A 14,258-nucleotide genomic window follows, 5' to 3' on the forward strand; every position below is an offset into this window, starting at 1 on the left:
CGTGAGGACAGGATCTGGCGTTGCTGTGATGTCCCTCCCCCACAAATTCTCACCATTGAGGCTGACGTGAATTATTATTATTGAGCAAGGTAGTAGAGGATGTTTGGCACCTCTGAACACGTATCTCAGCAAGAAATCAACACCTTCAAAAGGAGGGGAAGTAAAAAAACTGATAGTTATGTCATCACCACAGCGAGAGTACTACAGCGTCATGATTCACAGCAAGAGAGCAGCATAAGGGAATTAATTTTCTGCTCTAGGGCAGAATTAGTTAAAACTCAGTTATATTACAACACTGCCACAAGAAACAACACTATAATATAAATGGGTTTTGTGTGCCCCTGGAAAGAGAGAACACCATCTCAAAGTGGTTTCTTCAAGATCTCTGTGCTCTTCCATTTCTGCCCTCTTGCACATCCCTGATTTTCTTCGTTCCACATTCAGTTGCCTAGACCCTGAATTTCCTCCCAAACCCTCTCCGCCACTCTCTCCTACTTTAAGACACTCGCTAAAACCTACCTCTTTGGCCAAGCTTTTGGTCATCAGTTCTAATATCTCCTTAAGTGTCTCGGTGTAAAATTCTGTTTGATAAGTCTCCTGTGAAGCGCTTTGGGACATTTTACTATGTTAAAGAACAATGGAGCAGATAGAGTGAGGGAGCCCACCCTTAGCTAAGAGCGGGGCGATACCCTGATAATCAGCTAGGTGTTATCCCTGCAGAAATACCATTGTAGGTAGCAAGGCTCTCAAAGAAGACCTTCAACTAAGTGGCACATTTGCCCAGTGTATCAATGTAGGTGTAGACGCGTCTCCACACAATGCAGTGGCTCAATTCACCTTCAGCAACATTGGCCTCTGCACTAACTCCACTGCCAAGAATGCCCATCCTTTAATCTGTTCATACCTTGTTCTATCAGAAGCAAACTCTCTGGCTAGAGTTGAAATAAATGCACCCAAATTTAATTCCCTAAAAGTGAACCCATGTGGCTACTATTTTTTTTTGCCCCAGTGTTTCCCTTCACGAGTGTATGTTTTGTGTTCTACATCCTGATCTAGTTCTCTTTCTCTTGGTGCTTCTCCAGTGACAGGTCCAAGTGGTTGCCTGGCTGCTGTGTGTTAATAGGAGCTTCTTGGGGATCATGGTAACCCTGGTTGTGTCAGGCCATGAGATGGCTCTGCAACTAATACCACAGTGGCCAGTTAGTTCTGCTCACTTTCAACACATTGTTTGCCATCTGTGCGGAAAAGAGAGACTGGATGGACTGGATTTGGCATCGTCATAGACCTGTTGCTGAGACACTCTCTCAGGGCATCCACAAAATAGTGGGCAACATCTGGCCAGGTTGGGAGGGAAGTGAAGCCTAATGGCGCATTCCATCCAATCTAATGACATGTTAATGAGGGACAGGGGAATTTGTTCCAGATTGCAGTCCAAGGCCCAAACCTGGTTCAACTGACTTTAGCACATTATCGTTTTGAACGTTAAGGGAATCAAGAATTATGGGGAGCGGGCAGGAAAGTGGAGTGGAGGCCAAGATCAGATCAGCCATGATCTTATTCAATGGTGGAGCAAGCTCGAGGGACCAAATTACCTAATCCTGCTCCTATTTCTTATGTTCTTATATTCTTATCACTAGAGGGGATGGGGATCTGCTGCACATGCCTTTGGTATGCATATGCTCTATTGATCTATTGAACGAGCCATGCATGATTGAAGACATACAAGCAGTGGTCTGCTCCACAGTCACTGCCATACCTTACTGGGCACACTGACCAATCGCAGCAAACAATGCTGGTCTCAGATAGCATCCTACTTTAAATGTAGGTCCTTCATTGTGATCACCAGCTGAGGAAGGATGCAAACTGCTCCCCCCACCACCACCACAGCTAGTGGGTTCCTGCTCCTCCTCTGGCATCAGTACCTGCTCAATTATGATCAGGGTATCAGAATCTATATCCCACAAGTTGCATATATCTGTGTTCGTACTTGCCGTGGAAGGAATGAGTGACACAGGGTGCTTTTAGATACTGGATTTTGGAGTGCTACTGGAACCCATGGTTGGTTCTTGGGGTTTGCTTATAGAAAAAGAACATATGTTACAAAGCTCAGAAAATAAGGGAAAAAAATTACAAGGTTATGGGGAAAGAGCTGGGGAGTGGGATTAATTGGATAGCTCTACCAAAGAGCCGGCACAGGCACGATGGCCTCCTTCTGCACGGCATCATTTTATGCTGGCTGCAAGACACTCTTTAGATGGAACTACATGGTTGCAGTACATGTCAGGCTGGTGATTAAGTGAATGAACAGGTCAGGATGGTACTAATTCTGAGGAGACCTCTAGCTTCACCTTGGCCTACTCCCATCGTGTTCTCGGGCCTCAAGATGGCAAGCATGGGCTGTTCAAACTGATGCAGTGGTCTAAAGTTAGGGGAGCGCTCCTCCATTGGGTTTACTCCCTCCCGTTACATGCCACCTTGTACTTCGGGGAGTGGCATAGGGGCTAATGTTAACCTAACCTCTGCTGGGCGGGAAAGTGGAGATTGTAGGCCGGTCCTGTTGTATCCCACATGATTTTACTTGCCATTGAAGTCAATGGCGATGACACTCTGTCGGGATGTAAAACGAGCGGCCTAACCGATCACATCAGCTTCCTGCTGGGCGGGCTAGGTTCGAATTCCCCCGCATAGTGTTTAGATGTTGAAAAGTTTGAAGAGCAGGTGGAGTGAGACCTGTGTCCATTCCACATCCCCACCTCGTGCATGAGTAAATGAACGTGCACCATGCATGTGAATGTGTTTTTAAGTTGGCTTGTGGGCTCACCTTCCTAAATGATGATGTGAAAACCATTCCAGTTTTGTGTGACAACAAAGGCTTGCTGTCATATGGGTCTGCTTGTGAAGCTGGGAAAGATTTGCTGTGAGGGTTCAGCACAGACTCAGTCACACTTCAACAGGTTGAGAGGAAACTATTGAGCAGAAGTACTTCACCCATCTTGTGAAATACTCTCCAGCCCTATTTTGCCAGACTACCCGACACTATTAACTTTTTTTTCTATTTTTAGTCCCAAATTCTTTGGCTGTTTGACACATTTACTGTGTACACCATCTGCTACCAAGCAGAGTATATAATTCTCCTATGTGCATGGTGCCCTGGGTTCCCAAACATAGTGATTCTCCTTTGCTGCACGTCTTGCAGCAGTGCCTTCAAAACAGCATCTGAACATGGAAGTTCCCTGTTTCATTTGCCAGCCATTTGCAGTTTTCCACCTGGCAAACAGTCAAGCAGCCCTTTAAATAGCAGCTGCAGCCTTTAAGTGCTCCCCTCACTTCTCCCTGGAAAACAGCTGGCCTCGACTCAGCATTTGCTCAAAGCAGCATGGCGAAGACAAGCAACTCAGTAGAACCTTAGACTCCAAACATAAATTCACATCCCACTGCTCCATGCCGGCATGCATTAGAGCTCTCTCACGCCACATGACTAGGCCATCGGCTAACATCAATCCTGATACATACGGCGAAGGACAGCGGGCTTCACAACGTCGGCACACGATGAATGCGGGATTAGCCACTACAGGATGGTTAAACGTGCAGAGATGATAGTTAATGTAAATTACAAGGGGTCATTCAACTGCACCAGAACATTGTGACCCATATCATACTCTGGGGATAGCAGAACACATTCATTTAGTTCTCACTTACTTAATATTAAATGCAGATTTTTGCTGGTGAAAGGTGAAATAATAGATTGAGTTGCGCTGTATTTGGAAAAGGACCCCGACAGATCAATGCAACCCTGGCAACTCTCAACAAAGGCTGCCCATTTTGCTTAGCATCTGCTTCATAGCTGTCCAATTAGAAATCAGAGCCATTTCAATTCCACGACACACTGAGGATTAAAGGTAAAGGAGGCTCTGTCTTTTTCCATCTCATTCCTCATTAGTTACGCCTTAGATGCCGCCTGACTCTTAAAACCATGGGTTGGAAATTCGTTTGAAGATTTTTTAAGGCGCTAAATTTAGCGCCGGGAAATGGTTTGTGACGGCAGCCAAACATTTAGTGGTTGGGCCCTGACAGTTGAGTGCAGCACTAAGGGAAGCGTTCGACACCTCTCTTAGGACGCTAGACCGGGTGAGCAACTGAAGCAGGTTACGTAGCGCCCTAAGAGAGGCCTCCCTGCAAAAAAATTACTCACCTGAAATAAAGTTAAATTGCAAAACAAAAAATCAATCACACTTACCTCATGCAGTCATTCCTTCCCTTAGTGCCCTGGGACAGCTCTACATGCCAGCTTTCTCTGGCGGTGTCACTAAGGGACGCAAACCAAATGTTGCATCCGTGGTAGTACCGGGGACATTGCACATCGGCGCTATGCTCCCTGGCGATACTCCTCAGCTCCGCCGGAACCAGCGCACTGAATTTGCTGAGCGGCGCGAATGCCGGCGATCGTGGCTGCAAACCCTTTAGCGCCCCTGTAGCGCCCCTCATGTGGGGCACTATCCATCCGAATTTCTAGCCTCTAGTGTTTGACCTTAGTCAAATTCAAAGTTTCAGCACAAAGCTTTGAAATGTCAGTTATCTGGGGGAGGGGGGTGAAGTGAAAACGGCGAGACTCAGGAAAAAATGAACACAATTCATATTATTATGATTCACATCAACAGCAAGGTTCTCATAAAATGTCAGCGTGCAAATAACAGGTGCGTGAAACTTGTCCTCATAACTTAGTCTGTTCTTCTTAGATTGCGAGTCACAATGCTCTCTCACGTGTAAGGTCCAATCCAATTTGAAATAGGTAGGATAGTCTCTATAGTCCTTATAATAATTCACATCACACGGTGGGATGGATTTTAGAACTAAGATTAAGACTAGGCTTCTGGCATTAAATCATCCCAAATGAGGAAGATAAATTAAACCACGGTCAATTAATGTTCTTGGCATTGACAGTCATTTTAGTCTCCAAGACAAATTTGTATGTGAAGTGAAGCAGGTCCCACGGTGTAGGTAATTTCCACTGCACCAGTGCACACTAAACACAACTATAATGTGTCACCAAACCATCCTTCTGCCATGTTGCACAGCAGGGAGTTGGTAGCATTTACTGAAAGCTTCTGGTATCCTCTCACTCTTGTAGGTGTCTCCATAGACCTTTCATTCCAACTTGAAGCAAATCATTTTGGTTCAGTTCATCCACAAAATCATAAAATATACAGAAAATGTTTAATGATACCAGAGCACCAAATGATACGGATAACGTTTAAGTGAGCAATTCTGTTTTACGGCGATCACTGTTATTTTCTGCTTTGCTGGATAAGTGCATTAGAAGGGACTCATATTAGTAGTCTGGTTGTTACTTTTGCTCGGTGCTTTATGAAGCAACAATTTTGAAATGCTGAACAAGGCATTTTTCATATTTATTATAAACAACACTCCACCACATGGCTCAATGTGGCAGCAACTTGCAGATAGCTCATCAGTTAGAAGAACAATGTTTGACAGATCGTAAGCAAACGCCAGCCATTTAGATCAACTGTAAAATATATTACAAACCGGCGAAACGTGAAACCATTAGTGAAATTACTTTTCCAAGCCAATACACTTTGGGCAGCGAAATAGGTTTAATGCTGCAGCACTGGACTCCCACCTCGGAGGCCCAAGCTCAACATTGACTGACATTCTCTTTAGACTCCTTTGGATGTCAATTGCCCAGCAATTTCTCCTCACAGTAGCCATTCTTCATGTGCAAGCAGGGTCTCGACATGCTATTCAATTACATTTGACCTCACAGCTGAGCCTGATCCTATACTCACCTGATATCCGTACATGCACACATCAAGCAGGGTTCATTGGCTATTGAACAATTTTTTCTCTCAAGGCAGAATATTAATGTTTAAAGCTGTGACTAGAATTGAAAGAAAAACTTGGTTAAGCAGAGAGCTGTAACCTAGTTCTGTGCTTTAGTTCATGTAGCCTGGGTCAGATAAATATAGAATTTACTTGACTTTTGGTTCCCTGAGAAAACATCTCTTCTCCAAACATTAGTCTTGATAAATCCAACTGTGTGGCTGAATAAAAGTTTACATAGAATTACATAGAATGTATAGCACAGAAACAGGTCATTCAGCCCAACTAGTCTGTGCGGGTGTTTATACGCCACACAAGTTAGTTCCACATTCTAACCACTCTGTAAAATAAATTCTCCATATTCCCTATTGGATTTATTAGTAACTATCTTGTATTTATGGCTCCTAGTTTTGGATTCTCCCACAAGTGGAAACATTCTCTCCGCAGCTACCCTGTCCAACCCATTCATCATTTTAAAGACCTCTATCAGGTCACCTCTAAGTCTTCTCTTTTCAAAAGAAAAAAGTCCCAACCTGTTCAATCGTTCCCGATAGCTGTAATCTCTCAGTTTTGGTACCATCCTTGTAAATCTTTTTTGCACTTTCTCCAATGCTTCTGTGCCTGTTTTATAGTATGGAGACCAGAACTGTCTATTCTCTAAACACTGCCACTGATCTTGCCAAAACCAGAAACAGGGGACTACCTTCCTCCAATATGAATAATTGCCCTTTACCCCTACTCTTTGCTTTCTATTTTTTTTAGACACACCCTCATCTCCAGCATTGATGCCCCAGTCCCCATTGAAACCATTACTTTCTCACTCTGGTCATTCCCCCTGGTATGACCCCCATCTCCACTCCCTTAAGTTATAGTGGTGCAGACTTGAACATATATAGCGGACAACTGGTTTAATCATTCACCGCCAGATCTGTCCGGACCACATAAAGCACCATCAGGTGCTGCTCTCGTCTGCCAAAACTGCTCACTATTAGATAACCCCAGCTTCTTTTCTCTACTGCAAACTGTCTTAAACCCCTCTCCCGTCCCATCCGCCCTCACCTCTAACAACAAGTGCGAGGAGCTCATTGACTTCTTTGTCACTAAGATTGAGATCATCCTTTCAATTCCCTCTGCTGCTTTCCTCCTTTCCCCTCGCCCACTGGGTCAAACTTCCTGCCCTAGCCCTAAAATCACATCTTTCTGAAATTTCTTTCCTATTTCCCCTCATGCCTTCTCCGGGCTTATCTTGTCCATGACACACACATCTTGCTCCCTCAACCCTTTTCTCACTAAATTGCAGATCACTCAACTTCCCTTCCTGCTCCCATATTAGCTGATATAGTTAACAGTTCTCTCTCCTCAAGTACTGTCTCCCTCCCCTTCAAATCTGACATCATCATCCCAAAAAGCAACCCTTGAGCCCCTCCGTCCTTGCAAACTATGGCCCCATCTCCAACCTCCCTTTCCTCTTCAAAATCCTTGAACGTGCTGTCACCTCCCAAAACCGTGCCCATCTTTCCCGGAGCGCGATGGTTGAATCCCTCCAATCAGATTTCTGCCCCATGACAATACCGAAACGGCTCTCATCAAAGTCATAACTTACATCCTATGTGACTGTGATAAAGGTAAACGATCCCTCCTCATCCTTCTCGACCTGTCTGCAGCCTTTGACACAGTTGACCACATCATCCTCCTCCAATACCTCTCTACAGTCATCTAGCTGGATGGGACTGCACTCATCTGGTTCCATTTTTATCTATCCAGTCATAGCCAGAGAATCACCTGCAATGGCTTCTCTTCACACTCCCGCACCATTACCTCTGGTGTTCCCCAAGGATCTAGCCTTGACCCCCTCCTATTTCTCACCTACATGCTGTCCTTGGCGACATCATCCGAAAACACAGCATCAGTTTCCACATGTATGTTGATGACACCCAGCTCTACCTCACCACCACCTCTCTTGACTCCTCCACTGTCCCTAATTTGTCTGACTGCATGTCCAACATCCGTAGTGGGTGAGCAGAAATGTATTCCAATTAAATATTGGGAAGGCCGAAGCCATTGTCTTCGGTCCCCACCACAAACTCTGTTCCCTGACTGAACCAGACTGTTCGCAACCTTGACCTTGTATTTGACCCCGAGATGACCTACCACATATCCTTGCCATCACTAAGACCACCTATTTCCACATCCGTAACATCACCTGACTCTGCCTCAGCTCATCTGCGACTAAAACCCTCATCATGCCTTTGTTATCTCTAGACTTGACAATTCCAATGCATTCCTGGCCAGCCTACCATCTTCCACCCACCATAAACTTGAAGTCATCCAAAATGGTGGTACTCATGTCCTAACTTGCAACAAGTCCCATTCACCCATCACTCCTGTGCTCGCTGACCTACATTGGCTCTTGGTTAAGCAACGCCTCGATTTTAAAATTCTCACCCTAGTTTTTAAATCCCTTCATGGCCTCGGCCCTCCCTATCTCTGTAGCCTGCTCCAGCCCTACAACCATCCGCGATATTTGCACTCCTCCAAATCTGGCTTATGCACATCCCCAATTTTAATTGTTCTATCATTAGCGGCCATACCTTCAGCTGCCAAGGCCCTAAGCTCTGGAATTCTCTCCCTCCCTAAACCTCTCTGTCTCTCTACCTTTCTTTCTTCCTTTAAGATGCTCTTTAAAACCTACCTCATGTCATCTACCCTAATATCTCCTTATGTGCTTGGTGTCGAATCTTGTTTGATAACCTATCTTGAGTATCCTTTTAATTGTGTACTCTCTCTCTCTCGCTTTCTCTCATTGAGGCTAGACACTGTTGGTAATTACAGGCCTCCCGCTCCTTGCCGACCTCCGAGCCTCCCATTCCTTGCTGAGGTCCAGGCCTCCCGCTCCTCTCCGACCTCCAGGCCTCCCGTTCCTCGCCGACCTCCAGGCCTCCCACTCCTCGCCGATCTCCGGGCCTCTCACTCCTCACCGACCTTGAGGCCTCCCGCTCCTCTCCAACCTCTGGGCCTCCCGTTTCTCGCCGACCTCCGGGCCTCCAGCTGCCAAGTGCAGTACTCCCCTGCGTCCCGCTGATTTCAGATTCGGTTCCAAAATGCATTTCTGACCTCTGCCCGCTCACAGCCCTCATCCGGGCAGGTAAGTGATTGGCTGGTTGACTGATAAGTATCTCTCTTTCTCTTTTATAACAGATAAGTCTAATTAGAGGGATGGCAGGGCAGCTCAGCCCTGTGGAGCACATGTCCTGCGGCATATGGGAAGTGCTGGACGCTTCGCGCAGACTTGACAACCACGTGTGCAGGAGGTGTCTCCAGCTTCCACTACTCGAGCCCCCACCGCCCCTCCAAATACATCTCACTTTCCAATCGATATTCTCTTCTGAGCACCACTGGGGAGTGCAGCCAGAGCAAAGTCCATGGCACCATGGATGGCTCAGCTGCACAGGGGGGAGGGAGAAAGAATAAAAGAGCTTTAGTGGTAGGGGATTCAATAGCTATGGGAATAGAAAGGCGTTTGTGTGGCCGCAGACGTGACTCCAGGATGGTATGGTGCCTCCCTGGTGCCAGGGTCAAGGATGTCACAGAGCGGATGCAGGACATTCTGGGGGGAGACGGTGAACTGCCAGAGGTTGTGGTCCATATCGGGACCAATAGGTAGAAAGAGGGATGAGGTCCTGCAGGCAGAATTTAGGGAGCTAGGAGAAAAATTAAAGGGTAGGACCTCAAAGGCTGTAATCTTCGGGTTACTACCGGTGCCACTTGCTAATGAGTACAAGAATAGAAGGATAGAGTGGATGAATGCATGGCTGGAGAGATGGTGCAGGAAGGCGGGCTTTAAATTCCTGAGGCATTGGGACCGCTTCAGGGGGAAATGCGACCTGTAAAACCGGACAGGTTGCATCTCAACAGCGCCGGGACCAATATCCTTGCGGGGAGTTTTACTAGTGCTGTTGGGGAGAGTTTAAACTATTTTGGCAGGGGCATGGGAACCAGAGAACAAATTCAATAGGGAAGGAAGTAAAGCTGAAATTGGAAAGCAAGAATGTAGAAAGTGAATCTGTAATACAGAGGAAACAAGGGTTAGCAAGTAGTAATCAAGGAGGTGTTCCTATGCTAAATGGTATATACTTCAATACAAGGAGTATAGCAAATAAGGCGGATGAGCTGAGAGCACAGGTAGACACTTGAAAGTATGACATTATAGCCATTACAGAGATATGGCTGAAAGAGGGGCAGGTTTGGCAGCTCATTTTTAGACAGGACAAAGAGGGGGGTAAAAAGCTGGGGGGGGGGCGCGCTGTTTGCGGTATTGATTAAAGAAACTATTACAGCAGTGAGGAGGGATAATATGTTAGAGGGATGATCAAATGAGGCCATATGGGTCGAACTGAAAAATAAAAAAGGAGCAATCATACTGCTGGGTGCGTATTATAGACCCCCAAACAGTGGAAGGGAGATAGAGGAGCAAACATGTGGGCAAATTTCTGTGATCCAAAAAACCATAGGGCAGTAATAGTAAAGGATTTCAACTTGGCCTGGGTTTTTAATCTGTTTTTTTGCCTCTCCCAGGAGATCGCATGACTCCGGATGCGGTGGAGTGTAAAATGTTGCGATACAAGGTGTATCGCAGTTACATGGGGCAGACAGGTTGGGCCGGATGCTCTTTACCTGTCCGCCATTGTTCATTGTTCATAGGTTTATATGTAACCTTCAGGGCTGCTGACCGAGGGCTGTGTGGCTCATTGTTGGCCGGCGTGGACACGATGGGCCGAAATGGCCTCCTTGTGCGCTGCAAACTTCTCTGTTTCTATAATGCTCCTGTGAAGTGCCTTGGGATGTTTTACTACATTTAAGGTGCTATATAAATACTCGTTGTGTTGTTGCCATTGTCATAAGCCTACTGTATGGTGCCTTATCAAAAGCCTTTTTAAAATCCAAGTTCAAGACATCTACTGCTTTACCCTTGTCTACTCTTTCCATTACCTTTTTAAAGAATTCTATCAGGTTAGCTAAGCATGACTTTCAGAATCCATGCTGACAATTTTTAATTATATTTTCTGTCTCTATACGCTCTTCTATCACTTCTTTCAGTATAGATTCCAATATCTTTCCGATCACTCACGTTAAAATGACTGGTGTATAGTTCCCAGGTTTTGTTCTATCTCCCTTTTTGTAAATAAGGACAACATTAGCTGTCCATCAGTCCTCTGGCATTATCCTCTCTTCTATAAAACTTTAACATAAACTAGTGTCTCTGCCATCTCCTCCATAGTTTCCTTGAGTATGCATGCATGCAAACCACCTGGACCTGGGGTTTTACCCTCCTTTAGTTTTGCTCGGTTGTCAATTATTTTCTCGCTTTCTATCCGAAGGGTATTGGTGTTCTGTTGAAGCACATCCTCTAGTGAAGTAGTTACTCAATACTTCGACCATTCTCTGTCATTACCTATGAGTCTATCTGGCTTCTCCTTTCGTGGCCCTTACCCTATTTTAATTTTCCTTTTGTTATTTATCTGTCTATAGAACACTTTATTATCTCTTTTTATATTCCTTGATAATTTGATTTCGCAATTTCTCTTTGCCTTCCTGATGGCTGTTTTAACTACTCTCCTAGGTTCTTCGAATTCCCTTTTGTCCTCCTTTCCTTGGCATCTAAGTACTTCTTGTATATCCTTTTCTTTAGATTCAATTTTCCTTTAGTTCTTCATTCATCCACAGTGCCCCATATTTATCTTGCTTGTTTTTGGCATTTAGTGGAGAACATTTTCTCTTGAACGCTGTTGATTACCCTTTTAAAGATTTCCCACTACTTTTCTGTCTTTGTTTTTCCAAGATTTTCTCCCAGTTTACCTTCTTTAGTTCCAGCTCATTTCATCATAATTTGCTCTTTTCCAATCTATTACTTTGTCTTTGTCCCACTAATGTCACTCTCAATTCTAACCTTGAGCTTTGTTATGTTGTGATCACTAATACAGGTACAATGTCTGAAATCCAGCAACCCTGGGACCAAATCCTTGACGGTTTTTGGGTTTTGTCAGATTTCAGACCTCGTGTTGGCGCTCCTCACCGCCCACCGATCCTCCACTCCTCGCCGCCTGCCAATTCCCGCCGCTTCTCCTTTCCTCGCCGTCCGCCGATTCTCGCTGCCTGTGGCCCCCCGGCACTGCATTTCTTACCGGTTTCCTCGTCCTTTGCCACCTGATGTACCATCTTGGCTGCCGCAAAAATGTCCGGTTTTCGGACAATTCTGGTTTTCGGAATTCCGGATTTGGGACAGTACCTGTACTAAGATGCTCTCCTACTCCTACTTCTCCTATCGGTTCTGGTTCATTACCCATTACAAGATCCAGCAGTGATACTTTTCTTGTTGAACTTCTTAGGTGCTGAATAAGAAAGGAGTGCTGTAAAAATTAAATCCCTTTTCTACTTTTGATGCTTCTTCCTGCCAGTTTATTTGGTGGTAGTTGAAATCTCCAACAATTATTATTCTACGTCTAAAACTCACCTCGTAGATTTGCTTACATATTTCTTCCTCCAATCCCCTTCCACTAATCAGACTATCCCTATTAGGGTGATGGATCCCTTCCTATGTTTTAGCTTAATCCATATGGATTCTGTCTCTATCTTACTGCTAGTTACAGTCTTTTCTGCCACTGCCATTATGTTATCTTTAACTGCACCTCTCCTCCTTCCTTCCCTTTCCTTCCTAATGTGTTATATCCGGCAATATTTAGTTGCCAGTCCTGTTCTCTATGTTGCCATGTTTCAGTCATCCCGACTAGATCTGGATTCTCTCAACAAATTATTGCCTCCAGTTCATCATTTTAGTTTTGAGTACTACATTGCTGCACTAACAGTTTAAATTGTTTTAATTTATTATTCCTCACTCTGTTTTTAGTAGTTACTTTACCTTTATGCTCCAATACTTCAAGGTGTTGTTTTAACTGCTGTGCCTAATAATGGTGAGGAGGAAGTGAGAGAGATGGAGGGATAGAGAGATAGAAGGAAGGAAAAGTAGTGAAAAAATGCAAGGTTCAAAAACAGTTGCCGAAACTACATAGAAGATTTGTGTGGAATTACCCGCTTTTGTAGTGGAAAAGGGAGAAACACGTTCTCCCACCTGTGACAACGGACCCATTTTAACCTCCCCAATTCACCCACAATTGGGTGAGTATGACACAATTGTGCACTTGGATTCCACCAAAGTCAATATCGCTCTGGAATTTAAAATAACATGAATAGCAGTGAGGTTAAAAAAAAAACTAAACCTTGACCAACAATTAAAGTAATTGCATCACCGCACTACCCGGCCAACCAACTACACAGGAGAGGACTGAAGAAATTCCTAATCCTCGTGTCAGCAAGTTGGAATGGCGGTCATTTTAAAATTCAAGCCGTGCTGTGTTAAAAAAAATTAACTTCTTGCTTAGGCAAGAACAGGAGCAGGAGGATCGAGAGGCCCATAAAAAGGGCACGGCCATCGGAGGAGCCAGCTGGTGCAGGGACAAAAAGTTAAAAAATCAAAATCAAGTGACGTCACAACCAAGCGGGTAAGTGATTGGCTGGTGGATTGGTGAGTATTTTTCTTTTTCCTTTCAGTAGGAAACCTTTGACATTGTTGGAAGTCGCATCTGCCAGTAAATATATGTGATCCTTATTATCTAAGGAGAGACAGTTAATTAAATCGGCTGTTTGTTGAGTAGCGGGTGGGTGTGTTGTGCTAAGGTTTAGAGTTTAGTTCTATTTGATAGTTGTGAGATGACTAGAGGGATGGCAGGGCAGCTCAGTCCTGTGGATTGCGTATCCTGTGGCATGTGGGAAGTCCCGGATGCTTTGCGTAGCCGGGGAGACCATGTGTGTAGGAAGTGTCTCCAGCTGCACCAACTCGAGCTCCATGTTTTGGAGCTTGAACGGCAGCTGGGGTCACTGCAGTGCATCGGTGAGACTGAGAGCAATGTGGATAGCACGTTTTTAGAGGCGGTCACCCCACAGCTTAAGAGTGTGCAGGCAGATTGGGATTGGGTGACCCCTGGACAGAAGAGGAGGACTAGGCAGGTAGTTCAGGAGTCCCCTGAATCCATCTCACTCTCCAATCGGTATTCTGTTCTGAGTACCAGTGGGGGCGATGGTGGCTCTGGGGATGCAGCCAGAGCCAAGTCCTCGGCACCACGAGTGGCTCAGCTGCACAGCGGGGGAGGTAAAAGAATGGAAGAGCTATAGTGGTAGGGGATTCGCTAGTCAGGGGAGCAGACAGGCGTTTCTGCGGCCACAGACATGACTCCAGGATGGTATGTTGCCTCCCTGGTGCCAGGATTAAGGATATCACTGAGTGGCTGCAGGGCATTCTGGGGGGAGAGGATGACCAGCCAGAGGTCATGGTCCACATTGGAACCAATTACATAGGTACGAAGAGG

General features: G+C 45.3%; 1 protein-coding gene across 7 annotated transcripts in view; it reads right to left on the reverse strand.

The window, feature by feature from the left end:
- The window catches only part of cadps2 (Ca++-dependent secretion activator 2), an 863,559-nt gene that overhangs the window by 573,860 nt on the left and 275,441 nt on the right, over positions 1-14,258 (reverse strand). The window lies entirely within an intron of this gene.

The sequence above is a fragment of the Pristiophorus japonicus genome, chromosome 15 (genome assembly GCF_044704955.1).
Source record: "Pristiophorus japonicus isolate sPriJap1 chromosome 15, sPriJap1.hap1, whole genome shotgun sequence".
NCBI lineage: Eukaryota > Metazoa > Chordata > Chondrichthyes > Pristiophoridae > Pristiophorus > Pristiophorus japonicus.